This window comes from Macrotis lagotis, chromosome 2 (assembly GCF_037893015.1).
Source record: "Macrotis lagotis isolate mMagLag1 chromosome 2, bilby.v1.9.chrom.fasta, whole genome shotgun sequence".
NCBI classification, from domain to species: Eukaryota; Metazoa; Chordata; class Mammalia; order Peramelemorphia; family Peramelidae; genus Macrotis; species Macrotis lagotis.
The window spans coordinates 54,791,944-54,819,836 of NC_133659.1; the positions used below are offsets into that span (position 1 = coordinate 54,791,944).

At 36.0% G+C, this 27,893-nt stretch overlaps 1 long non-coding RNA gene across 1 annotated transcript; it reads right to left on the bottom strand.

Moving 5' to 3' along the window:
• Window positions 1-22: 22 nt before the first annotated feature.
• On the bottom strand, window positions 23-27,893 carry LOC141511000 (uncharacterized). Its single transcript, XR_012475230.1, has 3 exons — window positions 27,856-27,893; window positions 813-854; window positions 23-92 (listed from the first exon to the last, which is right to left on the bottom strand). It is a non-coding gene; the product is annotated as an uncharacterized LOC141511000 (long non-coding RNA).

Here is a 27,893-nt window from a genome sequence, read left to right on the forward strand (position 1 = left end):
CTCTGGGACTTTGCAGAAGTGGACCCATGTTACCATATGCATCTTTCCTCCTCTTCTTAGCTTTCTCCAAGTCTTGGTTCAGCAATCAAGTCCTATGGAGACATGAAGGAGAAAGATGGCATCATAGTGCATAGAACATAAGCCTAGAGCCAGGAAGACCCAAGTTCAAATCCAGACTCAAACACTTACTATCTATGTAATTTTCTTTGCCCATGTCTGCCTCAGTTTCTTCAACTATGAGGTAGGGATAATAATTGCACCCACCTTTCAGGCTTATTGTGGGGTTCAAATGAAATGATATAGGTGAAGTACTTAGCTTTAATAAATATTTGTTTCTGTCATGATTCTTCCCTTTCCCTAGTTATTAATGCTCTATCCCTCTTGAAATTATGTTGTGTTACTTTGTATTACTTACTTGTGTACAACTTGGGGCATGGCTCCCCAGAAGAATGTAACAGGAAGATAATCTGTTGAAGGGAGGGATTGATTTTGATTTTAATTTTTGAGATTGAAGTTCTGAGCCATGCCAATAGTAGGTATTTAATAACCACTTTTTAGATTGAAGTTTTTAACTAAACTGCTGGAGGAGATCCCAAAACCATGTTGACTCTAGTCATTACAAATTTTTATTATCTCATTTTGACTGAGGCCTCACTGTTTCAGGGAAATCCTTACATTCATTTTTGATTCATTTCAATCACATTTCTCATATTGGCCATTCCAATTTCTCATATTGACCAATTTTTTTCCTCTTTCTTGATGTCCCCATGTCCTCCAAAGTCTGTACTCAGAATATGACCTCATCAACTTACCATAAGCAGAGAAGCTTCTCTCCTTCACTTCTCCAAACTTTTCTGTCAAAGAATAAGCATTTGCTAAATTACTATATGGCATGATGCCAAGTTCTGGGGCTACAAAGAACGAAAAAAAGACAATATTAGCCCCTGCCACACAGATATGTGAGACATCAATAAATAAGATATATCCAGAGAAGAGGGAATGTAGATTTAAAAGCAAAGTATTATTCAGTTTTATGTGTTTGTAGGACCCCTTTTGCAGTTTAGGAAGCCTATGAACTCCTCAGAATGTTTTCAAATCCATAAAACTGATTGCTTAGGATTACAAAGTAAAACAATTATACTGAAATATAGTCCATGGACTCCAGGTTAAGCTTGTAGTTGTTCAGACATGCCCAGCTAGATAAGGAGATTAAGACAAACAGGGTTAAGTGACTTCCTCAGAGTCACACAGCTTGTAAGTGTCTGAGGCCAGAACTCAGGAAGATGAGTTTTCCTGACTCTGGGTCTAATGCTTTTTATTTACTGATCCAACTAGTTACCCACCCCCCACCCAGGTTAAATACTTCACGAGGACTGGGATGTCCTCCTATGGAAAGTGGTATTTGAGCTGTATTCTTAAACCAGAGATATCAAGAAGGAAGTAATGAGGAGAATTCTGGCACAGCCAGAATAAACGAATGGAGCTAAGAGATAGAGTATTATGAGAATAAACTAGAACATATATATGATGATTTAGGGGTAGAAAGGTAGTATAGTGAATAGAGTGATCAGATTGGAATCAGGAAGTCCTAAATTCAAATCCAGTCTCACACACTTGCTAACTGCGATCCTGGGCAAATCACTTAACCCTGCCTCAGTTTCCTCATCTGTAAAAGGGGCTGGAGAAGGAAATGGCAAACCACTTCAGTATCTTTGTTAAGAAAAACCTCAATTGAGATCATATTTACTAGTATTGAATAATTATGTGTAATACAAGTTACACATAACTAAAAAAATATATGATCAAGTCCTTTTGTTCAGTTGTATCTGATTTTTATTACTCCTTTTGATGTTGAGTTTGAGATGCCTTAGGAGCATCTGGCTCAAAATGTCAAACAAGCTAGTGAGTGGTGTTGTGGGGTTGGAGACAAGAACAGGACCCATCTGCATCAGAGATTATCCCCATGGGAGTTGATGAGATCCCCAAGGGAGATAACGAGAAGAGAACTAGGACAGAATCTTGGAGATCCCCATAATTCGGGCACATGATCTAATGGAAGATCCAGAAAAGGATACTGAGAAAGAGGGAGCAATGCTCCAGATTAGAACAGAACCAGGAAAGAATAATGTTCCCCAAACCCTGAGAACAGAGTATTAGGGAAAAGGTGATTCTCTACAAAATCCTTCTACCTCTATCATCATTTTTTAGTCCATGTCAATGCTAACCACTCAAGCCCAACCTTGGAAGTACATTGGGGGTCACTGGACTTCTGCATCTATTGTCTGTGTTATTATGGAATAGACTTGGGCCTAGGAGAGAGAAAATCTGAGTCCTTATCCTAGCTATGTTAATTTCTTCGCAGGATGACTATGGTTAAGGCAACCTGAGACTCAGGTTTTTTCACTAATAAAATAGATATTTAAATCACCTGTCCTGAAGGGATGTTGGGAGATCACATAAAGCCAATGAAAACAGTTGGAAAATTCTGAAGTGAATCACCATGCAAACAGAAGTGATCATTGGTGCCTTGCAAACTGATATATTTAATAAATATTTGTTTAATCAATGGATCTGGAGTTTATCCTGAAGCTGTGCCAGGAGGATGAAATGCATGTGCTCCTGAACAGGAATGACACCCATTCAGAGCCAGAAGCTGATCTCATTTCTTATTTTGTGCACATTTTTATGTCTTATAGAGGTGGAAGATCAAGAGATACTGGGTCAGATTGGTATTTTCATTTTCCAATTTATTACTACTCAGGTAATAATATGATTTGTGCTGCAAGATGAACTTGTATTTCTTCAAGAATCATATATAAAAGACTGTTTGATGGTAGGGAGGTAGATTTCCTCTCCAGGGGTATTTCTGGGTTGTCCATTGTGGGAGAAATATGCCATTAGAATCAAAGGGAAGTTGATCTAAGCCAGTAATCAATTCCTTTGTCATAAGAGTTTGGGAGAGTGCTTCGAAGCTGAAGTAGACCTCACTCATCTCCTGTTTCTGTTTCAGAGCAACTAGAAAAAGCAAAATGGTAATGTCCTTAACTCCAATCAAAAGACAGCAGTGACAATAATTTTCATGAAGCAGATCTGTGTCCTGTCTCTGAAAAAGCTCTGAGATAAACTCTGTCCAGAAATTAGTTGGTTCCAATTAATTGGGCTCCCTAATCTTGAGATATTTCCCAGAATTGTAGTTGGAAGAAATCTAGTAGAATGTCATTTCCTTGAGGACAGGGACAGTTTTCTGCTTTTATATTTGTATCCCAAGCACCTGGTCTTACAATAGGGAAGGAAAGAAAGAAGGAAAGAACAGAAGGAAAGAAGGAAGAAAACAAGGAAAGACACTTAAGAAGTCATCTAGTAAAATGTAAATTCCTTGAGGGTAGGGATCATTTTCTGCTGGCCTGGTTCCAACAAAACTCATCCATGAAAACAACTACCGTCCCTGATTCCTAAATTATTTCCTCCTCTGAATTGTTTGTGGTTTTTTTTTTTCCTTTGAAGTGTTTCCACACTTGGTAATAATTGCTAATATTCTTAGAATGCATATGATGTGTGAGACACTTTACAATTATTATTTCACAACAGCCCTGGTAGGTAATATTATTATCACTCTCATTTTACTGATGAAGAAACTGAGATAAACAGAGGTTAAGTTTCTTGTCCAGGGTCACAGTTAGTAAATATCTGAGGCCACCTTTGAACTCATGACTTCTTGACTCCAGATACACTGCTCTCTTAGCTGTGTCACCTAGCTGCTTCAAATGAAACTATTTGTATATGCAGCTGATTCCCCTGCTAATAGGAGAGCACATTTTTGGAAGCAAATCAGGACACATCGTCTGAAAAAGGGCATGATCTTTGCACAGTCTTATCAAAAGTATTCTTTCTTTTCTTGGATCAAGCTTGTCCTAGATTTTTATTCTTAGTCTAACTATAATATATGTAGATTTATGGCTATGGCATCTTCTAGAGTAAACCATAAAGCCCATGAAGAAAAGGGCCATTTTATGTGTTTTTCTGTACAGAAAATAATGGACAGAGAAATATGTTTTATAATTAATCTGTTCTGAGCAGGCCCTAAATTTAACTCTGACCTTCATCCCATTGCTCAAGGCTATTGATCCACCTTTATACCCCTCCTTCATCTCATTATTTTGGACCAAAGTCCTACACTTTTGTCTAAGCTATGGAAACCACTTGAAACCTGATCATACCAACATTTCATTACCTTATAGATAACTATCCCTCATACAAGCCCCTATCAACAAATAATGAATCCCTGCTAGGGCCTGAAAGCTGTTGTCTCCATGTCCTTAATTACATCATCTTTGCTCTTATCTACAAATCCCTAATTTCCTCACCTTTGATTTCTAGGCTACTTCCCCTATTGACTTATCCCTAACTACCTTGTCTTCCTGCCAGTTAAAAACTTGCCTTCTCCTCAGTTGAGTTTTGGTTTCCCCAGCCTACTCTTGGCAAGTGAATTCCCCCAAATAAACACTCATGCCTTTACTGGCTGCTGTTGCCAATCCCTTCAGGAGATCAGTTGTTTCCACCTGCCTTGATTGTCTTTATTTTCCCTCTTCTTTAGCTTCTGCTAGCCAATATGTAATAAATAAATAAATGTATTTTCATCCCTAAATTCTTCTGGGTCAAGAGTTTGTCTTTTAGATGACTTCATTAACATTTGGTTGAAACCCTGAATTCTTCACCCGGCCACATTTTCTGGCAACATTTGTATTACTCTCTGAGCACCTAGATGACCCAGTGGGCCAATCTAGGAATCAGGAAGACTCCCTCTTTGTGAGTTCAAATCTGTCCTTAGACACTTACTAGTACTGAGATGGGGGAAATCACTTAACTTTGCCTCGATTTCCTCATCTGTAAAAAAAGGAAATGAATGGCATATTTCTCTAGCATCTTTGCCAGGAAAACTCCAAATGCATCACAAGGAGTTGGATGTGACTGGACAACAGATCACGTTCCTGGGCCTTGCACAAGCTAGGTAGTTAATAGATGTTATTTGCCAGTGATGTGTGCCCCATAAAGCATAATTCAGGTCAAGTTTGAATCTCCACAGGACTCTCTGACTTTCTCTAAATAGGACACTAGTAATTATTGTTGCTTGAACAGCAGATATCCATCTTAGTCCCTTACCCACCTGACAATAATAATATGGGGATCAAATGAAATGTGAGAAGTCAAAGTCCTTGGAAAAAATGTTGACTTTGTTACAAAAATGTAGGGCAGGATAATTAATATTTATATATTACACAAAACCTGGAATAAGGTTTCTTATCTACTGGGTAAGGGAAATGCAGTTTCAGGGCTGAACACTTGCTCATAGATTTGCAAATCTCATCTTTCTTATGACCAAGGCTGGTATCCTCAAGTCATCACATTTAAATCCTCCTTGGAGATCTCTAATGACTTTGTCCCAAGGCAATATAGAAGTGAATATAGCTGACATTTACATAGATTTTAACATCATTTGATCTTCACAATAATTTAATTAGATAAATGAATTGAAAAATGAATGAATGAAACTCATTTACTAAGTACTCACACAGAAACGGGGCTAGATGGCACAATTGATAGACCACAGGCCTTGGAGTCAGGACAGGAGTTCTAATCTGACCTCAGACACTTGACACTTACTAATTGTGTGACCTTAGACAAGTCACTTACCCCTGACTGCCTTGTATCTAGAACCATCTCTAGTCATTCTGATTCATATCTGATCTCCGAATTTGAATAGCTCTGGAGAAAGTGAGGCTGGTGAAGTAGCACAGCATCCCCTCACTCAAAATCCAATTCATGTGTTGTCATGGTATCATCTCCCTGATGTTATGGTCTTCTTGAAGAATGAAGAACAGACATCAACATTGAAACACAAATACAAAAGACAGTGCCCTCAAGGGGTTTATTTTTCAGTAATGAAGCAACAAATATATGGACCAGAGAAAAGAATTGTGGTTTCTGAACTCAGATTCATTTAATGAAGGAGGAAACTAAGGCATGGAGATGTTAAGTTCCTTGTTTATGGTCCCACAGGAAATGCCAAAAGCAAGAATAGAGTAACCTCTCTTGAGTCCAATTCTAAAAGTCTTCCTACTACACACTATTCGGCTTTAGCAGAAAAGTGAAATAAAGGCCATTTTTTAAAAAGATTACAGAATAGGAAGCAAATTTAAAGGCTATATTATCCTCTCAAGATTGTCTTTCAACCTTTATTTGAATACTTCCAGGAATAGGAGACTCACTCACCACTTACCAAGGCAGTCCATTATATATATTAGGATAGAAATTCACAGTTCCTTTCTTAAAGCCCATGAAATGAATAGTAATCCTATTTGCCTCACTTTCCTCATCTGTAAAATGATGTGGAAAAGAAAGGACAAATCACTTTAGTATCTTTGCCAAGAAAAACCTCAAATAGTGTCATGAAGATATGACTGAACAATAGATGATCTCCAAGGTCCATTCCAGCCCTAAACCATTGTTCTTTTGATTGATCCTAGGATCATAAGGAATTTAAGAGGTTATCAATTTCAATCCCTTCACTTTACAGAAGAGGAAACTAAGGCTGATAAAGGTGAAAGGTTGACTTAAGTAAGGATATACAGTTAGTAAGGGGCAGGATTTGAACTTAGAGCTTCTTGACTCTTACTTAAATAAAAATATTGGACTTCTAACCTTGAATCACCTTATGGAACATCACAGATCTATCCTTTTATAAGTATAAATAGGCTCATTTCAAAAGAAACCTCTGCATTGCCTGTACCAACCACATCAAGAGATCATATACTTTTCCTTGGGAAAAAGTAATAAGAAGGCAATAGGATGGAAAGGAGTAGTTGGAATATGGCAGTGTAAGGGATAGGTTGGGAATGAGCATGAGGATGGCAATGAGAAAGAAAAGCAAGATGGAACCATCATGAGTTTTGCCTTATTGATGTAGAAGTGAAAAAGGGCTCAATAAACAAGAAGGGAGAAATAATTGCATATGCTCTTAAGTATGAGTTTATTGACCAAAGCAAATGGAGTTCTCTATATTTCCCCCCAAATTCAGGCTGTTATTCTTTTTTATGCTTAATTACAAGTGTTTTTAATTAGATGAGTGCCATTAATGGCCAATTAAATTTCAATTTAGAGGTCACATTTGAGTGCTGGCAGCCCCACCTCAGCCTGGGCTCTCCACAGAGTGTCCGGGCTTTCTTCCCAGACCCTGGAACCCATCTGCTTAATGTTGATTTGCCCCATTAAGGAGACTTAATGCTTTTCTAATTGTCTGCCCTGGAGAGGAGCCAAGTCTCATACTTTATGCCTGTTCAGTAGTTTTCACAGCTAGGTATATATGTGTATTGTGGGAAGGGGTTATGGCTGGCAGTATAGGGATTAAGGGATGAGATATGAAGTGGGGCATAGGAAAAATGTTAGTCTTTTCTTATGGCATCATGGGAGTCATTAAAATGACCTGTTATTAGTTCTTCATTCTGTTGAGCTGAATTCTTTGAGCCTTCATTTTGAGAAAGGACCTAGGTGGACTATCCTGAATTTCTCTCTCACCTCTGCTTCTGATTACCTGGACTTTGCCTATTTGTCTAATCTGCCTCCTCACCCTGGAAGTTCCCTCATCCCTATGGTTTTCTTACCCTGAAACATCTTTTTGCTCCTGAAGCCTTTTCTGTCATTGATAAGTTCCTTTGGTAACTCTTTTAAGAAAGGTTAAACATTTTTGTTCTCCCAATTCTGTTTCTGATTCTCTATATTTCAGAGCTAGAGATTTAAATCTCATTTTACAGATGAGGAAACATATCCAAAACAAGCAAATTTTCCTAGGACCATACGGATAGGAAATGATGGAGTCAGAATTCAAACCCAGGGTCCTTGGCTCCAAATATGTTGCTTTTGTTACTGAACCAAGAAGCAATGTTTTATGTTACATTCTTTAGAATATATAGTTGTAATTTCTTCATCTCCTCCCTTTTGGCCATTATCCTCCTCTACCTTATTGATTATTGTTTTTCTCTGCCATCATCATTGTCATTATCTTTCTCTGTTCTTTTCTTTTTCTCCTTCATTCTTCTTACTTTTTCCCCTCTTTCCATTCATCCTAGCTGACACTTAAATAATGCTTTTTTTAACATGTGGGATCTCATTTAATTCTCCTAACATGCTGTGTAGAAGGTACTTCTAATATTCTTCTTCTTCCCATTTTGCTGATTGAGAAACAGACTCAGTGAGAATGAGTGACATCATCATGGTCACTTGATTAATAAATGACAGAAAAGCAAGTTCATGATTTTAGACCCATTTAGTGGTATATGTGTAACAATTCTCCAGAAAAAATATGCAACACACTTTAAGTTTAATTTATATTATCAACATTTTCTCCATCACTTTCTTAAATCTTCAGTCAACAAAACAATCAACCAAATCCTGATTTTGCCAATTTCTGAGGTTTCATTTCTCACACTGAAAATTTTACAATCAACTCTCATGGCCCTCAACTTTCTTGTGCTAGCACATCCTTCAACCTGCCATTCTTTCCATTATAATCATCATCATTAGTGCAGGCTTGTTAGACTAGGCCCATTCATTCAGAGAATAAATATGGTAGAAGCAATAGTCTCACTCCTCCCTGGACACAGCCTAGATTTTTTTCCTTAAAAAATATTGAGACATTGCTTGAACTTGGCTGTCCTGGGGTGTAAAGGCTTAGGTTGATGCTACTTCTTCATTACCAGAGTACAAAGTAGCCTTAAGTATCAGGACAGTTTCACAGGTGTGAGAATCATATTGGGATCTCTTCTCATCTGAAACATTTGAAGTGTGTTCTCTTTGTTAGGTAATTAGGTAGCTTGGTACATAGAGCCTGGCCTAGGAAGACCAGGGTTTAAATCTGATCTCACTTACTTTGTAGTCATGTGACTAGATAGTACATTTAACCTCAAAAACATTTTTCAACTTAAAAATGGAAATAGTGTTAGCACCTTCTTTTCATGGATATTGTGAGAATTATATGATAACAATGGTAATGTTCTTAGCATATAGTACTTAATAGATATTTCTTTCTTTCCTTCCTTGAATATTCTCCTACTTTGGTTAAGTACACCTTTCATTAACATGGTTGAATAATAACTTATAACATTTTGTGGTTTGCAAAGTACATTACATATATCTCATTTATTTATACAACCTTGGGGAGACAGGTGCTATTATTTTCCCTACTTTATTTCCCTGAGGAAACTGAGATCCATACAGATCTGAGGCTGTATTTGAATTCAGGTTCTTCTCACTCCAAGTCTGGAGTCCACTTAGCTGAATGACCTAGGTACATTTCATTTTGTACTGACTTTGAACTTGAACTACTAGGGGATTGGCCCGAGTCATCCCCAGCACAGAATATCAAGATAGAGACAGATAGAAACAGAGTGACTAGAAGTTCATGAGAATCTACTTTGACTCCAAAGAAATTCTCTTTTTTCTGTTTGACCTTATCGTGGTTAGCACATTCAAAGATGCCTGAGCTCCCCAGCATCAAACTTTCCAGCCCTTAACATCTTCAGGCATCCAGAACTGATATGATTCCTGGATATAGACTCTTACCTGTGAAATTATTTCCTTGAGCTTGACCAAAGTGGCAATCTGGGGTAGCAATGAAGCAGAGAACATATGACTTGTATCTTTCTGGAATGTCCTCTAAAAGAGTCTGTATACTCTTATCACTTGCTTGAGGAGGTTAAGTGATTTGCCTCAAGCAAAAGAAATAGTGTTAGGGCAAACATCAACATCATCATCATCACCATCATCATCATCATCATCATCGTTGTCATTATCATCAAAAATATATATGAAGTATCTAATAAGAATAGAAATTATAAAGAAAACTAGATTTACATGAGAAATTGAACGTATTTAAGTGGCATGTGAGAAAAGAATAAATGTTAATGAATGAGTATATGAATTAAAAAGCATTTACTAAATATTTGTGTCAGATGCTATGATAAGTACAGGAATTATAAATACAAAAAGTAAGACTATCTCTGCCCTCAGAGGGCTTTCATTCAAAAAAAAGAAGATGTTTACTGATAAGTAGCACAAAGGTTTGGGGGATTTAAAAGTTTCAGTGGCAGTCTGTTTTATGGCTTGGGACCCTGGAGGCAGAATGGGCAGTCCTCTATATGGCCAAAATTCAGAAACTTGGTAGGGTGTCAGTGTACTCCTGCTCAATTCTACCCTTCCCAGACCTTCTTATTTCTTTCCTGCTTCCCTCAATCTTTTAAACGGGAACAGAGCTGTTCATTCCACCTTTTGATATAAGAATTAAATATACAATCTCCTGGGGAAATAAGTCTCTTCCTCCTAACAGATTTTGTGATAAAGAAAGGAAGGATGAGAAAATAGAGGATGAAGACATAATATGAGGGTATTGAGCATCTGAATGGGTGAAAGCATGTCTGTGAAGGATGAGAGAGAGGTATGAAAGGAGAGAGGTTGGGTTCACTACAGCAATTTTATCCACTTGATAATATTACTCTGGCCCACTTGGCCTTGACTGTTGGTTCAGGCTCAAGAAATAGAAAAAAAAAGAGTAGTTGATGATGACTAGAAATGAGAATTTCCAGTTTGCCAAATAGGTAATGTTACTTTAAGAGTTTTAAAGATGGTTGTGCTATTTCTGTATGATAGGTTACCCCAGGATATCATATTATAAATCATGTGTATGAAGGTCTAAGTGGCAAATTGAGCCAGAAAATCAAGCCATGAGTGTGCATCCCTAAATGCATTTAATAAAATTTACACATAATTTTGAAGGTTTAAGGACAGTGGGATGCCTCATAGATCCTCACATTCACTCTGAAGTATTAAAGCAAGCTTAATATTCTGATATAATTTTTCTCCCTACCCCTTTAATAAGCCCTTTTCAAAGACAAGAAAGATATTCAAAAGATCAGCAATTTGTCTGGTCAGAGAGAATTCTAGATTTTTTTTTAGAGACCACATAGTTTAAGAGAGAGAAACTGCTTTACATTTCTCTGGTTTCTTTAGACTATTGAGAGTAAGAATAGAGAATGGTTGTCCTATATAGTCACCAAATTAGCCTTCAGACTAGTTAGCTGGGAAGACCTAATTCAGTACAGTCCTTACATTTTTACATGAAGAAACTGAGGTTGAGATAGAAAAAAAGATCTGCCTAAGATCAAACAATTAATAGCAGATTCTCTATTGGAGACCTGGGGTAAGAATCTGTTTCCTGACATTGATGTGATATTGGAAATAATCATTGTTTTTCTACAAGTGAAAAGGTTGGACTGGATGGTTTCTGAGGACTCATTCCACTCAAATTTCTATTCTCTTGTCCATCCATTGATTTAGATTTGTATTCTGGATTACTACTATATAGAAATTCCAGGAAGATGCAGCTTGCTTTGAAATAAATAGCTCTCTGAGAGAGAGAGGAACCTCCATTTCTTTCACTGAAACCTTAAAACATTGTTGGACAAAAATGTCTCTGATACAGAGATATGAGGTTATGGCATCTGGGGAGGCCAATGTCATTAGGTAACTGTACACATTGCCGCTTGATGAAGCAAATGTGATTGACATGTTTTTAATCACTTCTGCTCTATGACTGTTTGCTTTGGCCAACAACATCATTTAAATTGAGTCTACTCTTTACATAATGTCTCATTAGAGAAAGCTCTTTAGACCCTACACTCTTTTTTCTCTTTACTTTTTAGAACAAGGTGGTGAAAAGTACACTGAAGATCTCAGTTCTATTTTCAACTTTATTCCTGACTTACTGATGTCCTTAACCAAATGACTTCCCTACTTCATGCCTCAGTGTCCCATTGTATGTGACTGTGGAGATTTACATGTTTTCCCCAGAGATGTTCCCTTTCTTCAATAACTCTCATCTTTCAACTTAAACTGGTCATCCTGAAACTCTTCTTATATCATATCCTTTAGGAGTAGGATCTATGAGCAAATAGGTCAATTGCAGTTAGCCTGGCATGGCATAAATAGCAATGGGATGGGTATTGTCTCATATTGTCTCAGATCTACCTCCAAGTGGTGATACCACTTCTGTGCTTCATTGTCCTTACTTGTAAAAAGAAGTTTGATAAGATGATCTTAAAGGCTAGACAGTTAAAAAAAAGTCTGATGCTGTGACCCCTCTTCTACTGAGGAGTTCTCAACTACTTCTGTCAACCAATAAATTCAAAACTTTGCTGCCTGACTTTCAAGGCATTCAGTAGACTAGCCCCACTCTCTCTACTCAACTTGATACTATTGCTCAACACATATCATGAACTGAAAGTCAGTCTCCTCTTAGAGTGAAAATGCAAGAAACATCCTTGAACAGAAGGCTGAATTTTATGTTCACAGCTTTCCACAAGTCATGTCACATGGGAATTGGGAAAGTGCTTGTAAATCCCATCTTCTGAATTCATTGTATGGATAAGATTAACAGCATTCAAACTCTATAACCCTGGACAAGTAATTTTTGAGACTGTTTTCTTCTCTGTAAAATATTCTTTACTCTTAATAATGCCATCTAGTTCTTCCAGAATAAGATTTCACTCATTCAGACTCATACTGATTTTCAGAGAAGAAAGGGATCTCAGAAGTTATACAACTTGTGTCTTGAGGACCAGATCAGATATCAAATTCTACAAGAATTTATTAAAAATCTACTATTTCCAGGCCTTGTTCAAGGTGCTGGGTGATAGGAACATGATTAAAGTGCCAGTTCCTTTACATATTGACTTCTTTCTAGAATATTCTCTCCCTTTAGGAATGTTTCCCTAAAGAGGATATGAACTATCTATCTCCTCCTTCAAATTTGGAAGTCAGAAGATCAGAGCTCCTTTCCCAAGCTCCAAACAACTACTCAGATTATAGAAGCAAAAACATGGTTTTGGTTCTCAAGGGTTCTATATTCTTTCTTTTTTAGATTAAATTTACTTTTATTCAATTACATGTAAAGATAGTTTTCAACATTGATTTTTTGTAAAATTTAAATTTCCACATTTTTCTGTCTCCCTTACTGTCCTTCCCCCTCCCCATGACATTGAATAATCTTATATAGGTTTATATATATATATATATATATATATACATATATATATATATATATCTATATACATATATATATGTATATATATATGTAGGTACGTATGCTTAAATGTATGTGCGCTCATATGTATACATATGTAAATATATACATGTATATACATATATATATATGCTTAACACATATCCATCCATATTAGTCATATTGTGAAAGAGGAATTGGAATAAATGATGGGAAGAGGTAGCTAGGTGGCACAGTGGATAAAGCACAGGCTCTTGAGTTCAAACTACCCTCAGATGTTTAATAGTTACTTAGCTGTATGACCTTGGGCAAGTCACTTAACCCATCATTGCCTTGCTAAAACCAAAACAAAATAAAAGGAAAAAATGAGAAAAAAACCAATTTAAAAAGTGAAAATAGTATGCTTTGGTATGCATTCAGAATCCATCTAATTCCCTATAGATGTGGATGCTATTTTCCATTGCAAGTGTTTTAGAATCATAATACTGAGAAAACCTAAGTCTATCATGGTTGACCATCACACAATATTACTATTATTGTGTACAATCTTCTCCTGGTTCTACGCATTCAGTATTTGTTCATGTGTCTTTCCAGGATTTTCTGAGATCTACCTACTCATGATTTCTTACAGAATGACAATAGTCTATCATATTCATATGCCACAATTAATTCAGTCATTCCCCAGTTCCTCTCAATTTCCAATTCTTTGCCAACACAAAAAGAGCTGCTAAGAATATTCTTGTACATATAGGCCTTTCCCCCTTTTTAGTGATCTTTTTGGGTTACAAGGTACACAGTTTTATTGTCCTTTGGGCATAGTTCCAAATTGCTTTCCTGAATGATTGGATTAGTTTGCAACTCCACCTACAGTGCATTACTGTTCTGATTTTCCCACAACAAGGGCTTTATATTCTTTTTAAAACACCATTTTTATTGATATTTTATATTTCCCATTACATGTTATGAAAAATTTTCAACATTCATTCTCTTGCATATTTAAAAGTTACACATTTTCCCACATTTTCCCTTCCCACCTCCCACCCCAGAGGTGAACAGTCTGTAAATGTTGTACATGTGCATTTGTGTTTAATATGTTTATATATTAGTCATTTTGTGTATGAGGAATTAGGACTAAGGGAAAAAGAAAGAAAACATTGACTAGGAAGGAAAAACATATGAGAAGTTTTTAAAAAGTGATCCTAGGATCCATTCAGATTCTGATGGATGGCATTGTTCATAACAGATCTCCCAGGGTTGTCTTAGAGCTCTGAACTGTTGGGAGGAGCTGTATGGATAGTTGATCAATTCACAAAGTTGTTAATGTGTTCAATGTTGTCTTGGTTCTGCTAAGGGTTTTATATTTTAATAGGAGAAGACAAAACACAAAAGCTTAAAAGAGAGCTAGGAAAAGAGGAGTGGAGGTAGAGGTTCTGGGTGGGTGTGAGAAGTGAAAAGGTGATCCAACAAGTTAAGTGGATAATTGTAGTTAGAAATCTACTTCTAGCCTTGCTGTAATGAGGACTGCATCAAATTGAGATTCTTAGAAGTTATTCACAAATCAGAGAAGTAGAGAAATTTTCCATAGGGATGAAAAAACTGCCAGAATAAGAAGGGTTCTGGGGAAGAGGTGGAAAAGTAGTTCAGTCAAAGCCTGAGCTCACTTAGAAATAAACTTGATTGGTATGAAAACTTCCTTAAATGATGGATTCGGAGAGGAACTCAGCATTCTGAAATTCTGTTATTGGAAGGCCAGTACTTTTCCTTCTGTGCCACATTGCCCCTGTCATCATGCTTCTTTATGTAGGCACCTTCTGCCATAGCAAAGGCATCTTCTTTTTGTTAGAATATAGACCTGGCAGCTAAGAGCGCAATCAGTACACCTCTAAATAGACCTCTAAAGACAGATGTCATGCCTTGGTGAGAAGTAATAGAAATGTAGGGCAGTTTTCAAGTACATGCAACAACATTTACCTCAGAGAGAAGGCTAAAAAGGACTCTTTGAACCTGGAATGACCTCACCCAGGGAGGACAAATCACTTCTATTTAATCAGTCTGGCAGTAGAGGCCCTTCTCAACAGCAACTCAACTTTCCAGACATCTCTGCCATTATTTCTGTCCATGTACTCTATTCTCCAGGCAAATTAGATAACATAATATTCCCTAAATGGGAATTACCCTTTCCTGCCATGATATTTTCCATATAACATGCCTCTCCCCAGAATTTCTACCTTTTAGAATCTTGTTTCAAGACTCATCTATCTGGGTGGCTAGGTGGAGTAGTGGATAAAGCACCGGCCTTGGAGTCAGGAGTACCTGGGTTCAAATCTGGTCTCAGACACTTAATAATTACCTAGCTGTGTTCCCTTGGGCAAGCCACTTAACCCCATTGTCTAGCAAAAACCATAAAAAAAGACTCATCTATCTTGATCTTCCCAGTGGAAGTGATCCTTCCTTACCCTATATTTTTTGTATTCATTATTCATTGAGGATCTATGATTTTTGTCTTTGTGGAAATTAATGATAGGAATTATCTCCATGTATAAAATATAGCTTTAAAGAGGTAAGGCTTCTACTCATCAAAATAATCTCAAGTCATAGCAACCTGCTTGAATGTCTTATCCCCAACACCAGACAATAAGTTCCTAGAAGATAGTGATTATAGCTTTGGATATTATGTCTTATCTAATCTCACCTCATCTCATCTCATATTATATCTTTGAATAATGTAATATATCTTTGAATCCCTTACTCCAAACAAGAGTTTAATAAATATTTCCTCCATCAAAATTAATTCAATAGTAAGTTTGACTGGAAAATAGAGTACATGGAAGGAAATAATGGCAGAGAAGTCTGGAAAGTTGAGGAGTTGTTGAGAAGAGCCTCTACTGCAGGGCTAAGGACTTTGCACTGTGTTCCTTAGGCATTGTGACTCGCTGAGGGTTTTGAGCCCAAAGACATATCATTGGAACTAGGATTATCAGAGTGTATATGAGATAAATGGGAAAGATAAAATTGGTATTTAGGAAGATAGAAACCTGGTTAGTCAATGTGAAGAATGAAGGGCATTGTTGGTCTTCACAGGGTGTGGAGGGGGCCCTACTTTGAAATCTCCCTTTGAAAGGGGGAATGGTCCTAGTCAGTCACATAACTGGGAGAGTTCTACTAATTCCATCCTAAAGGTGACAAACTAGATTAGAAGAAACTAGTCCTTAACTGGTCAAGAGTAACCTAGAGTCTGGATCTACTCCTTTGTATATGCTCAGGGAGATCAGTCTGTTCTTGCTCATTAGTATCATGAGCAGGGTGGGGAAATGTATAGGAACCAATGTATCAATTAGATGTGTGACCCCAGCCTATGGCTGGTGTGAAAGGGGCAAGAACAAAGTCTTTCAAAGTGCATAAAAGAGCTTGTATGTTGGGATTTCCTTGTCCCTCTCTCCCACCCTGAGAGGGCCATTTTGTTAAGATACCTTAATAAAAACCATTTTAATCACTCACCATTTTAATCATTCTCCAGCCATTTATAACAGTCAATATAAACCAGAGGTAATGAGGACCTGAAGTACAGAGGGATTGGTGGGAAAGGACAGGAGAGGAGGAATTCGGAAGTAGAATTGTCAAGATTTGACAACTTTATTGTATTTGGTGGTCAAGAGGGAGATATGGCAAAAAATACCTCACAATGGTACACCGGAATGACTAAAGACTGACCGTATCATTATCAGGAGAAAGGGAAATCAAATTTGGGCATAGAGATGATGGGTTTATTTTTGGACATGTTAGAGTTGAAGGACTAGAAGGACATTCAGGTAGGGATATCCCATAGGTATTTAGAATTGCACTCAGAATGCAGGTTAAGTTTGGAAATGCAGATTTGGGAAAGAATGAGGTTGCTTATAGTAGCACTGTGTGGAGAAGAGAAGAACATCAAAGAGAGGAATTTAAGGAAGTTTTACATTGAGAAGGGGGAAGAAAAGGAAGAATGAAAGGAGACAAAGTTAAAATTAAAAGGTAAAACCCAAATTAGTGGAATTTCCTATAATTCAAGGAAGTAAAGAGTGTTCTGAAGAAGGATGTAATCAACAACATCACAAAGGGTGTAGAGATCAGTGAGAATGAAGATTAATAAAATTTTTTGATTTAGTGATGAGTCATTGGTGACCTTAGCTAGATGTTTCAGTTCCCAATCAGTCTTCAAGGCAAACAAGAAACTGGGAAGTTGGTGGGTGGAGAGCTGGTTGGGCAACATGCTTTGACATTTCTTTTATGAAGTTTGACAGTAAAGGATGACAACAAATATAAGGGAAAATTTTATTTTATTTGTTTGTTTGATTTTAGGATGGAGGAGATCCAAGCATATTTTTAGAGAAAAGAAAGGAATCTTAAAAAGATAGTAAGATTGAGAATGCAAATAGAACTAGGAATACCACTGGGGAGGATGCATGAGAAAATGAAATCAAAATTGTCAGGAGAGAGAGAGAGAGAGAGAGAGAGAGAGAGAGAGAGAGAGAGAGAGAGAGAGAGAGAGAGAGAGAGAGACTAGTTCTAAGAAAGAAGAGAGACCATTTTTCATTTTGTCGCTTTGTTCCAGCATGAGAAATTTCAGATTTCTAGAAGCTATTTATATTTATGTTTTTGAAAATTAATTTTAGTCTTACCAATAATTTTTGTATCCAATATCCTGGGTGTTCCTCCCCACCACTATTCAAACTTTACTACCTTGAAAGTTCTGAAATCTTCTAAATTCCAAGAACAAATTCTGAAAACAGCAGTAATAAAAAGCCTAAAGCCTGAGGTAGTGTTCCTCCACTACCTAAACTGGGAACAAAGCCCCAAAATTACATAAACTTCCAGAACAAGAATAGGGTGGCAAAATAAGTAAACAACAACAACAAAAAAGAGTTTGAACATAAAAAGTTTCTGTGGTGACAGGAAAAATCAAGCACAAACTAAGAAGAAGACAATGAAGTCAAAACAATTATTACTGAAATCTCAAGAAAAAGTATGAATTGGATAATGTTCCCCAAAAGTTATTGGTAAAACTAAAATTAATTTTCAAAATAAAATGAGTTGAAGAGTAAAAATTAGGCAAGGAAGAAAGCAAAGACAAATTATGAAAAGAAAATCAAAATCACGATTAAAAAGCCATAAAAATACTGAAGAAAATAACAACTTAAAAATGGAACTGGACAAATGGGGGAAAAAGGCACAGAAATTCACTGAAGAAAATAATTCCTTAAAAAACAGAATTAGCCAAAGGGGAAAATGTACAAAAACCACTGAAGAAAATAACTTCATAAAAATTAAAACTGCGTAACTGGAAGCTAATGTCCTCCTGCGACATCAAGAAGCAATGTCACATGAATAAAATAAATAGAAGAAACTAGGAAATATCTCATAGAAAAAAAACAACTAATATGAAAAATACATTTTTTTCAGGGAGAGATTATTTAGGAATATTTGAATTACCTGAAAGCCATGATCAAAGCCAGGATGGACATCATATTTTAAGAAATTGTCAAGGAAAATTACTCAGATATCCTAGAACAAAAGGGAAAATAGAAATGGAAAAGTCCACTCATCACCCTCTGAAAGAAATCTCAAATGAAAACTCCCAGGAATATTATTGTCAAATTCCAGAGGTCTCAAGTCAAAGAGAAAATACTTCATGCAGGCAAAAAGAAACCATTCAATTTCCATGGATCCACAGTCAGAATCATACAGAATTCCACTACAACATTAAAGGAGCAGAGGGCTTGAAATATCACATTCTGGGAAGCAAAAGAACTGAGATAACAACCAAGAATAACATACCCAGCAAAACTGAATATAATTCTTCGAGGGAAAAATAGATATTTAATGAAATAGAAAACTTCCAAGCATTCCTGATAAAAAGAGCAGAACTGAATAGAAAATTTGGCTTCTGAATTAAAGATGGAAGAGAAGAATGAAAAAGTAAACATGAAAGTGAAATGATAAAGTGCTCAATAAGGTTAAACTGCTTACCATTTTATATCAGAAGATGATATGTACAATTTCTAAGAACATTATCATTATTAGGGCAGTTAAAAGAACTCCAAGGGAGTAAATTAATTATGTTGAGTCGATCTTAAAAAAAGAAAAAAAGTATGAGTTAGAAAAAGATATGTACTGGGATGAGGAAGGGAGAAGAAGAATCAGAAAAATTATCTTGCACAAAAGGCATGCATAGAAGATATAGTAAAGGGAGAAATGGGGAGGGGAGAATGAGCAATGCTTGAACTTCACTCTTATTGGAATTGGATCATAGGGGACAAATACACTCATTTTGGCATGGAAATTTATCTTATTCAACAGTGGGAGGGAAAGGAAATAAGAGAATGGGATGATGATGATAAAAGAGGGATAATTTAAGGAAGTCAATAGATTTTAGAGGAAAGACAGGATGAGAGAGAGAGAGAGAGAGAGAGAGAGAGAGAGAGAGAGAGAAGATTAAACAAGAAAATAGTTTCGAGGCAAATGTACAGTTAATAATTATAACTGTGAATGTGATAAACTCACTTATAAAATAGAAACAGATAGTAGAATAGAAACCATAGAAAATGAAGTAATATCAATAGTAAATATATATGTATATTTTATATATCAAATATCATAGCATCCAAATTTTTAAAGAAAAAATTAAATGAATTATAGGAAGAAACTGACTTCTCCTCTCAAATCTATGTAAATCTAATCCTAAAAAAGAAATAAAGGAAATGCAGAGAATCTTAGAAATGTTACATATGATAGAGTTGTAGAGAAAAATAAATGGGAATAAAAAGGATGATACTTTTCTCTCAACTGAACATATCACCTTCACAAAATTTTTTCCAGTTATTAGGGCAAAAAACCCCTCATAAATGAATGAAGAAAAGCAGAAGTTTTAGATGCATCCTTCTTCAGACTCTAATGCAATAAATTTACATTTAATAATGAACTGTGGAAGCATAGATTTAAAGTCAATTTGAAATTAAACAATTTAATCCTAAAAAATGAGTGGGTCATAGAAAAAAACTATTTCATTAAAGAAAAAGACAATTATAAATTATAAAACTTGTGGGATGCAGTCAAAGCAGAATTTAGGGGAAAATGTGTATCTCTTTTTTTAAAGTTTTTTGTAAGGCAATGGGGTTAAGTGGCTTGCTCAAGGCCACACAGCTAGGTAATTATTAAGTGTCTGAGACTGGATTTGAACTCAGGTACTCCTGACTCCAGGGCTTGTGCTCTACCCATTGTGCCACCTAGCCACCCCCAAAATGTGTATCTCTTAATGTATATGCCAATGAAAGTACATATCAACGAATTGTGCAGGAAATTAAAAAAAACTAGAAAAAAGAACAAATTAAAAATCCCTAATTGAACACCAAAATGAAAATGCTGAAAATCAAAGGAGAGATTAATAAAATTCAATGTAAGAAAACCATTCAACTAATCCATAAGCTGAAACTTAGTTTTATGAAAAATCATTTAAATGTGATTACTTTGTTTAAAAGAAGAAAATTAATAGTATCAAAAATGAATGCATTATAATGAAGATAGAATTATTTTGCCCAAGTATATGCCAGTAAAATTTACCATCTAAATTAAATAGATGGTTATTTCAAAAAGTATAATCCAGATCGATGGAAGAGGAGATAGAATACTTAAATAGCCCTATCTTAGAAACAAGAAATTAAACAAGCCATCTATGAGTTTCCTAAGAAAAAGTCTTCAGAACCAGATTAATTTACAAGTGCATTCTACTAAACATTTAAAGAACAATTAATCCCAATACTATACAAACTATTTGAAAAACTAGGCAAAGATTCCTTTTATGACACAAATATGGTTTTGATAAACCAGGAAGAGTAAAAACAGAGAAAGAAAACTATAAATCATTCCCCTAATGAATATAGGGATTTAAGTTAAATACTAGCAAAGAGATTGCAGCAATATATCACAAACATAATATATTATGACCATGTGGGATTTATACCAGGAATTCAGTGCTACCTCAGTATTAAGAATGCTAACAGCAATAACAAAAACAACAAAAATCATATGATTAAATCAATAGATGCAGAAAAAACCTTGGACTAAACACAGGGTTCTTTTCTAATAAAACACTATAAAGCAAAGGGCTCAAATGAACCTTTCTTATAATGATAAATAATATCTATCTAAAATTAAGAGTAATCATTTTCTATAACGGGGGATTAAACATGAAGTCTTCCCAGTAAGATCGAGAGTGAAACAAGGATATCCATTTGCATGACTATTAATTTATTTTGAACTCTAATTTTCTGGTTAAGGCAATATGACCAAGAAAAATGAAGACATAAAAATAAACAATGAGTAATCCAAACTTTTACTCTTTTCAGATGATAGATGGTATTCTTATTGTCCTCATATAACCTTCACCCTATTGTCCTCATGTAACCTTCCCTTTTGATAAGAATCTTTAACTTAATGCCTTCCCTTTTTTGGTACATAGTTTTTTGTCTGGTGCCTCTCCCATTAGATTGTAAGTCCCTTGACAGCAGGCTTTGTCTTTTACCTTTCTTTGTATCTTTAGTTTTAGCCCAGTGCCTTAAGAATCAGAGATGCTTTAAAAAGTACTTGCTGACTCACTCTCACCAATTTTTTAAAAATTTCCTTAACTTCCTTCTCCAAGTCAATAAACATTTATTAAGAACTTATTATATGCAGACACTCTGAGTAATGATCTCTTGTCTTTTACATGGTTACATGGCTAAAATAATCAAGGGCAGGTTTGGTTGATGTGAAAAAGAGTAAATCCTAGAAAGGACAGTAGGTAGAAACGGGGCAAATGAGGCATCTGAAGAGTAGGGGATAGGATAAAGAGGTGCTAGAACAAGATGCATGAGAGAATTTTGAGGAGAATGAGAGGGGGAGAGGTGGAGAAAATGAAGCAGTTAGAATAGTAGATAGACAATTCAGGACATGGAGTCAGGGAGACCTAAGATCAGATCCAGTCACAGACACTCACTAGCTTCATGACCCCAAACAAGTCATTTAATCTCTATCTGACTCAGTTTCCTCATCTTTACTAATGTACCTCTCAGGGTAGAATCAAATGAATGAAAGCATAATTAAATTTGTAAACAATTTGAAAGTAATTTGTAAACCTTAAAGAAGCATATAAATGTATCTATTATTGTTATTCCTATAAATAAGGAAAGAGCAGTTCAAATTGTAGAGGAAAAAGGCAGAGACTATTATTACTACTAAAAGCTGACATTTAAGGTTTGTGGAGTACTTGACATTTATTCATTCTAGGATTCTAGATTTAGAGCTGGAAGGGAAATTAGAATTCATTTAATCTAACCTCTCATTTTACTGATGAGGAAATGGGAGGCTCACAAAAGTTATTTATCTAAGCTTCCACAGGACCTTTGTCTTATTTGAGACAAGGGACCAAGCAGAGAATAATGCAATAGCAGAACAGATCCCAGGGAATTGGAAGAGATGATACCTGGGGGAGGGGAAAGCATGTTGAATCTAGCATCAGATGGTCATTGGTCCACTTTGAGTTTTATCATTTATTCCCTGAGTGATCTTGAGCAAGTCTCTCTCCAGAGCTAAATATGAGACATAAGGGTATTTATTGATGACCATCATTACTTATTATACAGATGAAAAAATAGAGGCTCAGAGAGGGCAGCAAATGGTCTGGGGTTTAAGTTGTCTCCAGAAATAACTGAGTGGTAGAGAAAATGGTTCAAAGGGGAAGATGAGTTGTAGAAGGGGGTTGAAGAGCCCAGAATTTCTCTCCCCCAAAGCCAAATGTTAGAAGTCACAGGGCACTGGTGAAGTAACAACGAGATCATGGGTGTTGAACAAATAATAAGCTCCTTCAACTGTTCTAGTCTGAAAAGTATTAGGGAGGAGGGTGTAACTGTTTGTATGTGCAGAAGAGAAGAGTGGGTGCTATTGCTAGGAAGCCCATAGCAACCCTATTTGTACAGTCTTGGTGAAGTGGATAAATTGTGAAAGGACTTTTGAAAGAAGGCACACTTGAATTAAGCCTTCAAGAAAACCATATGTTTTGAAGGTTGAGATGAAGGGGGGAAGAGCATTTTTTTAGGCATGGGGAATATAAGTCTTTGCCAAGTCTTGGAAGTAGGAGATACTATAGAAAACAGTAAGGTCAAGATCTTCCAGGGTCTGTTCTAAACTGCCTGAAGGCCAAACTCCACAATGTAAAAGAAAAAAAATAATTTTGTAAGAATGTTATTTAATATGGAGTCATGATGTTTATGGACTTTAAGGGAAATTATTTGCACCAGAATGTAAACTGAGATACTTTCTGACTTAAGATCTATCAATTCATGAAATATTGGGTAAATTCCCAGTCTAAGAGAAGTCAAAAATGACTCCTACATCATGAAACTAGAATGGGAATAGGAACTAGAACTTTGATTTATGGATAAAGGGAATCCCTGAGGGAAACTTTTATCAATATAAGTTATCATCTCTTCTAGAACTCAGGGTTTTGGAGGGCTCTTTAGAGCATGAGAGATTAAATAATTTACCTACAGTCAAAAATTTAGAATGTGTCAGGGGCAAGAATTGAACACAGGTCTTCCCAGATGCCAGATGGCTTGCTATCCATAATTCAAAACTGTTTGTCATTGAAAATTGTGTACTGAAGAATAATTCTAAAAACACAAAGCTAGCAATTATTCTCAGCAAATAGATACCCATTTAACAATTGATACCAGCCTCAGTGGGGAATTCCTAGACATATGGCCCCATGTTTTTTAATTCCTAGTAAAAAAAATGGGAGTAGAAGAGAAAAAAATAAAAAAGATGTCTGACAATTCCTCTCCTTACCTATCAGAAATATTGTTTTCAATATCCCTCTAATTTCAAAGAAGCTGAAGAGTCACAGATGTTTATTGTTCTGTTTATCAGAAGAGGAAAAGGACAAAGATGGTGCCCTGCATCCAGACCCAACTTACACCATCAGTTAGTCAATAAGCTTATTAAGTCAGACTCTGTGCTAAATTCTGGAGAGACAAGAAGAGTTAAAAAGCAAGAAACCAGCCCCTCCCTTTAAGGATTTAACATGCCAATAAGGCTATGCTAAAGTAGATGGAAAGTAATGAGGGTGTGAATACTATCCATTGATGTGGGGAAAAGGAATGGAAAGGACCTTTGCAGAAAGTAATCCAGTCAAATCTTAAAGGAAACCAGTGATTCCTTAAGTTGGAAAGAACATTCTAGTCATGAGGTGAAATCAATAGCATGTAGAACAAGGATGCTGACATATCTTGGAGGACCCTGAGGGAAAAAAGGAAGGACAAACATGGATGCTTCCTTATGGTATGCCTAGACTATATACCGGGGGGATAATCTAAGACTGTCATTCTGATCATGTAGGTTTACCCTTAACCTTTGTAAACTTGAATTACTTGCCATTTTTTTAATGGTCTTTGAAAAGTACCTTGGTGAAAAAAATGTACTGTTGACCTGCAATCAACCTGCTGATGAATGTGCTAGCTCAGCCCTCAGGGAGCCAGCAATATGGCATAGTTGCTGGCAAGCTTGTGTTTTGCTGGTAAAGCCACAAAGTCCCTGGGGTCATTTCTTGCTGAGATGAGACATCGGTGTAGGATTTGAGTGGAGACAAGTGGTTCGAGCACTGAAAATAATCCTAGACAGCTGTCATGTTCTTTGTACCTTTGTGCCTTCTCATTTCCAGTACTTCGCTGAATCTTCAGGTATAATTTTCAAACCTGCTTCTAAACTGATTTCAGTTTGGTGACCTTTGCTGTAGCTCTCCCTCCAGCCTTTTTACACCTTATTCATAATCAGCTGCTCAAATCTAGGGGTATTGGTCTCCTGCCTCTTCCAGGAATAATACTCTGACTCAGCTCCTGTCATTTTATTCCTGGAATGGTCTCCCTCCTCATCTCCACTGACTGCCTTCCCTTCTTCTCATCTTTTATAGGAAGCTTCTCCCAATCCCTCTTAATTCTAGTGGCTTTCTCTTCTAATTATTTCCCATTTTGTTTTTTATATCTTATTTGTTTATTTGCTTTTCCTCCTGATAGATTGTGAACTCAATGGTAGGGACTGTTTTTAATACCAGTGCTTTGGGATAGTTCCTGATGCATATGGGGCACTGAGTGACATCAAAATGCCATGATTATTCTTTGCATCTGGTCATTCAAACAGTTCTGAGTTTACCACTTCATCAACTTTAATGTAGCCCATATCTCTCTACTAGCCTCTCTCCCTTAAAAGCTGTGTGACCCATGATCTAGAGAAGGAAATGGCAAACCACTCCAGTTCTTTTGCCCCCCCCAAAACCCACAAATGGGATCATGACTGTTCACAAGTATAGTAGATAGGGCTGTTAAATACTTTTCTAAAATCTAGGTAAATGATATTTTTGATTTTCTTTCAGTCTCCTAGTGATGTGACCATGACAAAGAGGAAGTGAGGTTACAGTGGTTAGAGGGTGCAATGGCATTGTTGAACAGGTCATGAGATTTCTGGGATCATAATTTCATTTTCTTTGTATCTACCACCAATAACTTAAATATTAAATTCTGATAATTTTTCAGGAATCAAAGTCAACCTTACAGATTTTCAGGCTGTAGATGCTGTTCTCTTCCTCCCCCGCCTTTTTTTTTTGAAAATCAGAATGACATTTGCCCTCTTCTAACCATTGGTATTTTCTTTATTCTCCATAATCTTTTAAAGATCACTGACAGTTTACTTAGTAATCACACCTGCCAGTTCTTTCTATTCTTTGAGTTGTTATTCATGTGGTTCCAGAGATAAGAGCACCAAAGGGAGCTGGATGCTACCTTCCCAGTTTTTACTTATCTAGATCTCCTTTCCTTATTAGATATTTTTGTTCTGTTCCCCCTACCCCTGCCCAGTTCAAAGATCATTTTCCTTGGTAGAGGAAAAAAAAAAGAAAAGTAGAGTAGTTTTTCTTCTCTCTGTCATCCTTTAACCATTATTTCATTTGTCCAAAATAGTGGTCCACTTCCTTTCTTCAAATATCTTCCCTTCCTTTTCCTTCTGTTCTTTTAGATTCCATTTTCCCCAGGCTAGCTATGTGGGGCTTATCCACAGCTGATCTTACCATTGATCATCATGATGATCACCATTTACAATTTGAACATTTACCTTTCCTTAGAAAATCTGATCACTGCTCCTATCTGCAATCTGCTCCTCAGCCCACCCAACATGCAATTCCAGAATTCACTAGCCCTTTACCTCCACCAGCCTTAACCTCCCTGGTAGCTGGGATTACAAGTATGTGTTACCATGCCATCCCTCCTCTATTTACTTATATGGTTTTAGTATCATCTTGACTTTTTTTTTTTTGACTATTGCTTTCCTGACCAGTTCATTCTGAACTTTAGAATTAGTGACACAAGTCCATTAGGAAAGTAAAATAGTTTTATATTTACTCTCTACTACCTGCTCTTGCTTCTAGGTATTAAGTGAGGAAACTAATGATTCTAAAACAATTACAGAGCAATGATATGGATATATGATTGTTTTTTTGTTTTATTCCTAAACTATTCCATAGTCTCAAGCAAGAATCTTGACATATTTCCCTAAGTCATATTCACTTTCCATTCTCAACTTAAACAGTTTGCACAACAAATCCAGGTTGTTATTTAAATTTGAACACATGTACTTTTTAAAACAGAGGGCTACCAAGTGAAAGTTGTGACATTTCCTTAAGGGGTGTGTGATCTCACATCCAAAGAGTGAGAAGATGAACCATGCTCTTTTGCACTCCTGCTAAAATAGTCAAATTTGGGACTTATAAAAATTAATATTTTATTTTTCCCAATTATATTTAAAAAGTTTTTAAAATGTAAAATTTTTAAATTGTTTTAATTTTTTGTTTCACATTCTCTCCCTCTTTCCTCTTCCTTGAGTGGCAAGCAATTTAATACAGGTTTTTACATGTGTCATATTAGTTATTCTGTGAAAGAAAACAAAGACCAAAAAACCCCAAGAAAAGTAAAAAAAATTAAATTTCTTTTTTAAAAATTAAAATTTTAAATGTTGTTTTATGTAATATCATTTTTCTCTCTAATTTTTCCTACTTGAATTCATTTCTTCTTCTTTCATAACATGATCAATATGGATCTATGTTTAGCATGGTTATAAATATACAGTCTATATTAGAGTGCTTTCTGCCAAGAGGAGGGAGGGAAGAGAGGAAGGGAGAAAAATGTAAAACTCAAAACCTTGCAAAAATAATTGAATTGGTAAAAACTACCATTGCATGTAGTTGGAAAAGCAAATGAATACAATATTTACAATAAAAAAAGAAAAATATTTAAAAAAAATTTCAAAGTATGCTTCAGTCTGCATTCAGACTCTAATCAGTTCTTTCTCTGGATGTGAATATCTTTTTTCATTATAAATTCTACAGAATTTTCTTGAATCATTGTATTGCTGAGAATATCTAAATCATTCTCAGTTGCTCATCATACTATATTGCTGCTACCATGGTCCTGATCATTTCACTAAGCATCAATTCATGTATGGCTTTCCAACTTTTTCTGAAATCTGCTTGCTCATCATTTCTTATAGAGCAATAATATTCCATTATATTCATACACTACAACTTTTTTAACCATTCCTCAACTGATAGGTATCCCCTCAATTTCCAGTTATTTGCCACTACAAAAAAAACTGCTATGAATATCACCAAAAGTCAATTAGAATATGAAGCTTACCTGTCAAATTTATGTATAAATCATGCATTCATTGTGAC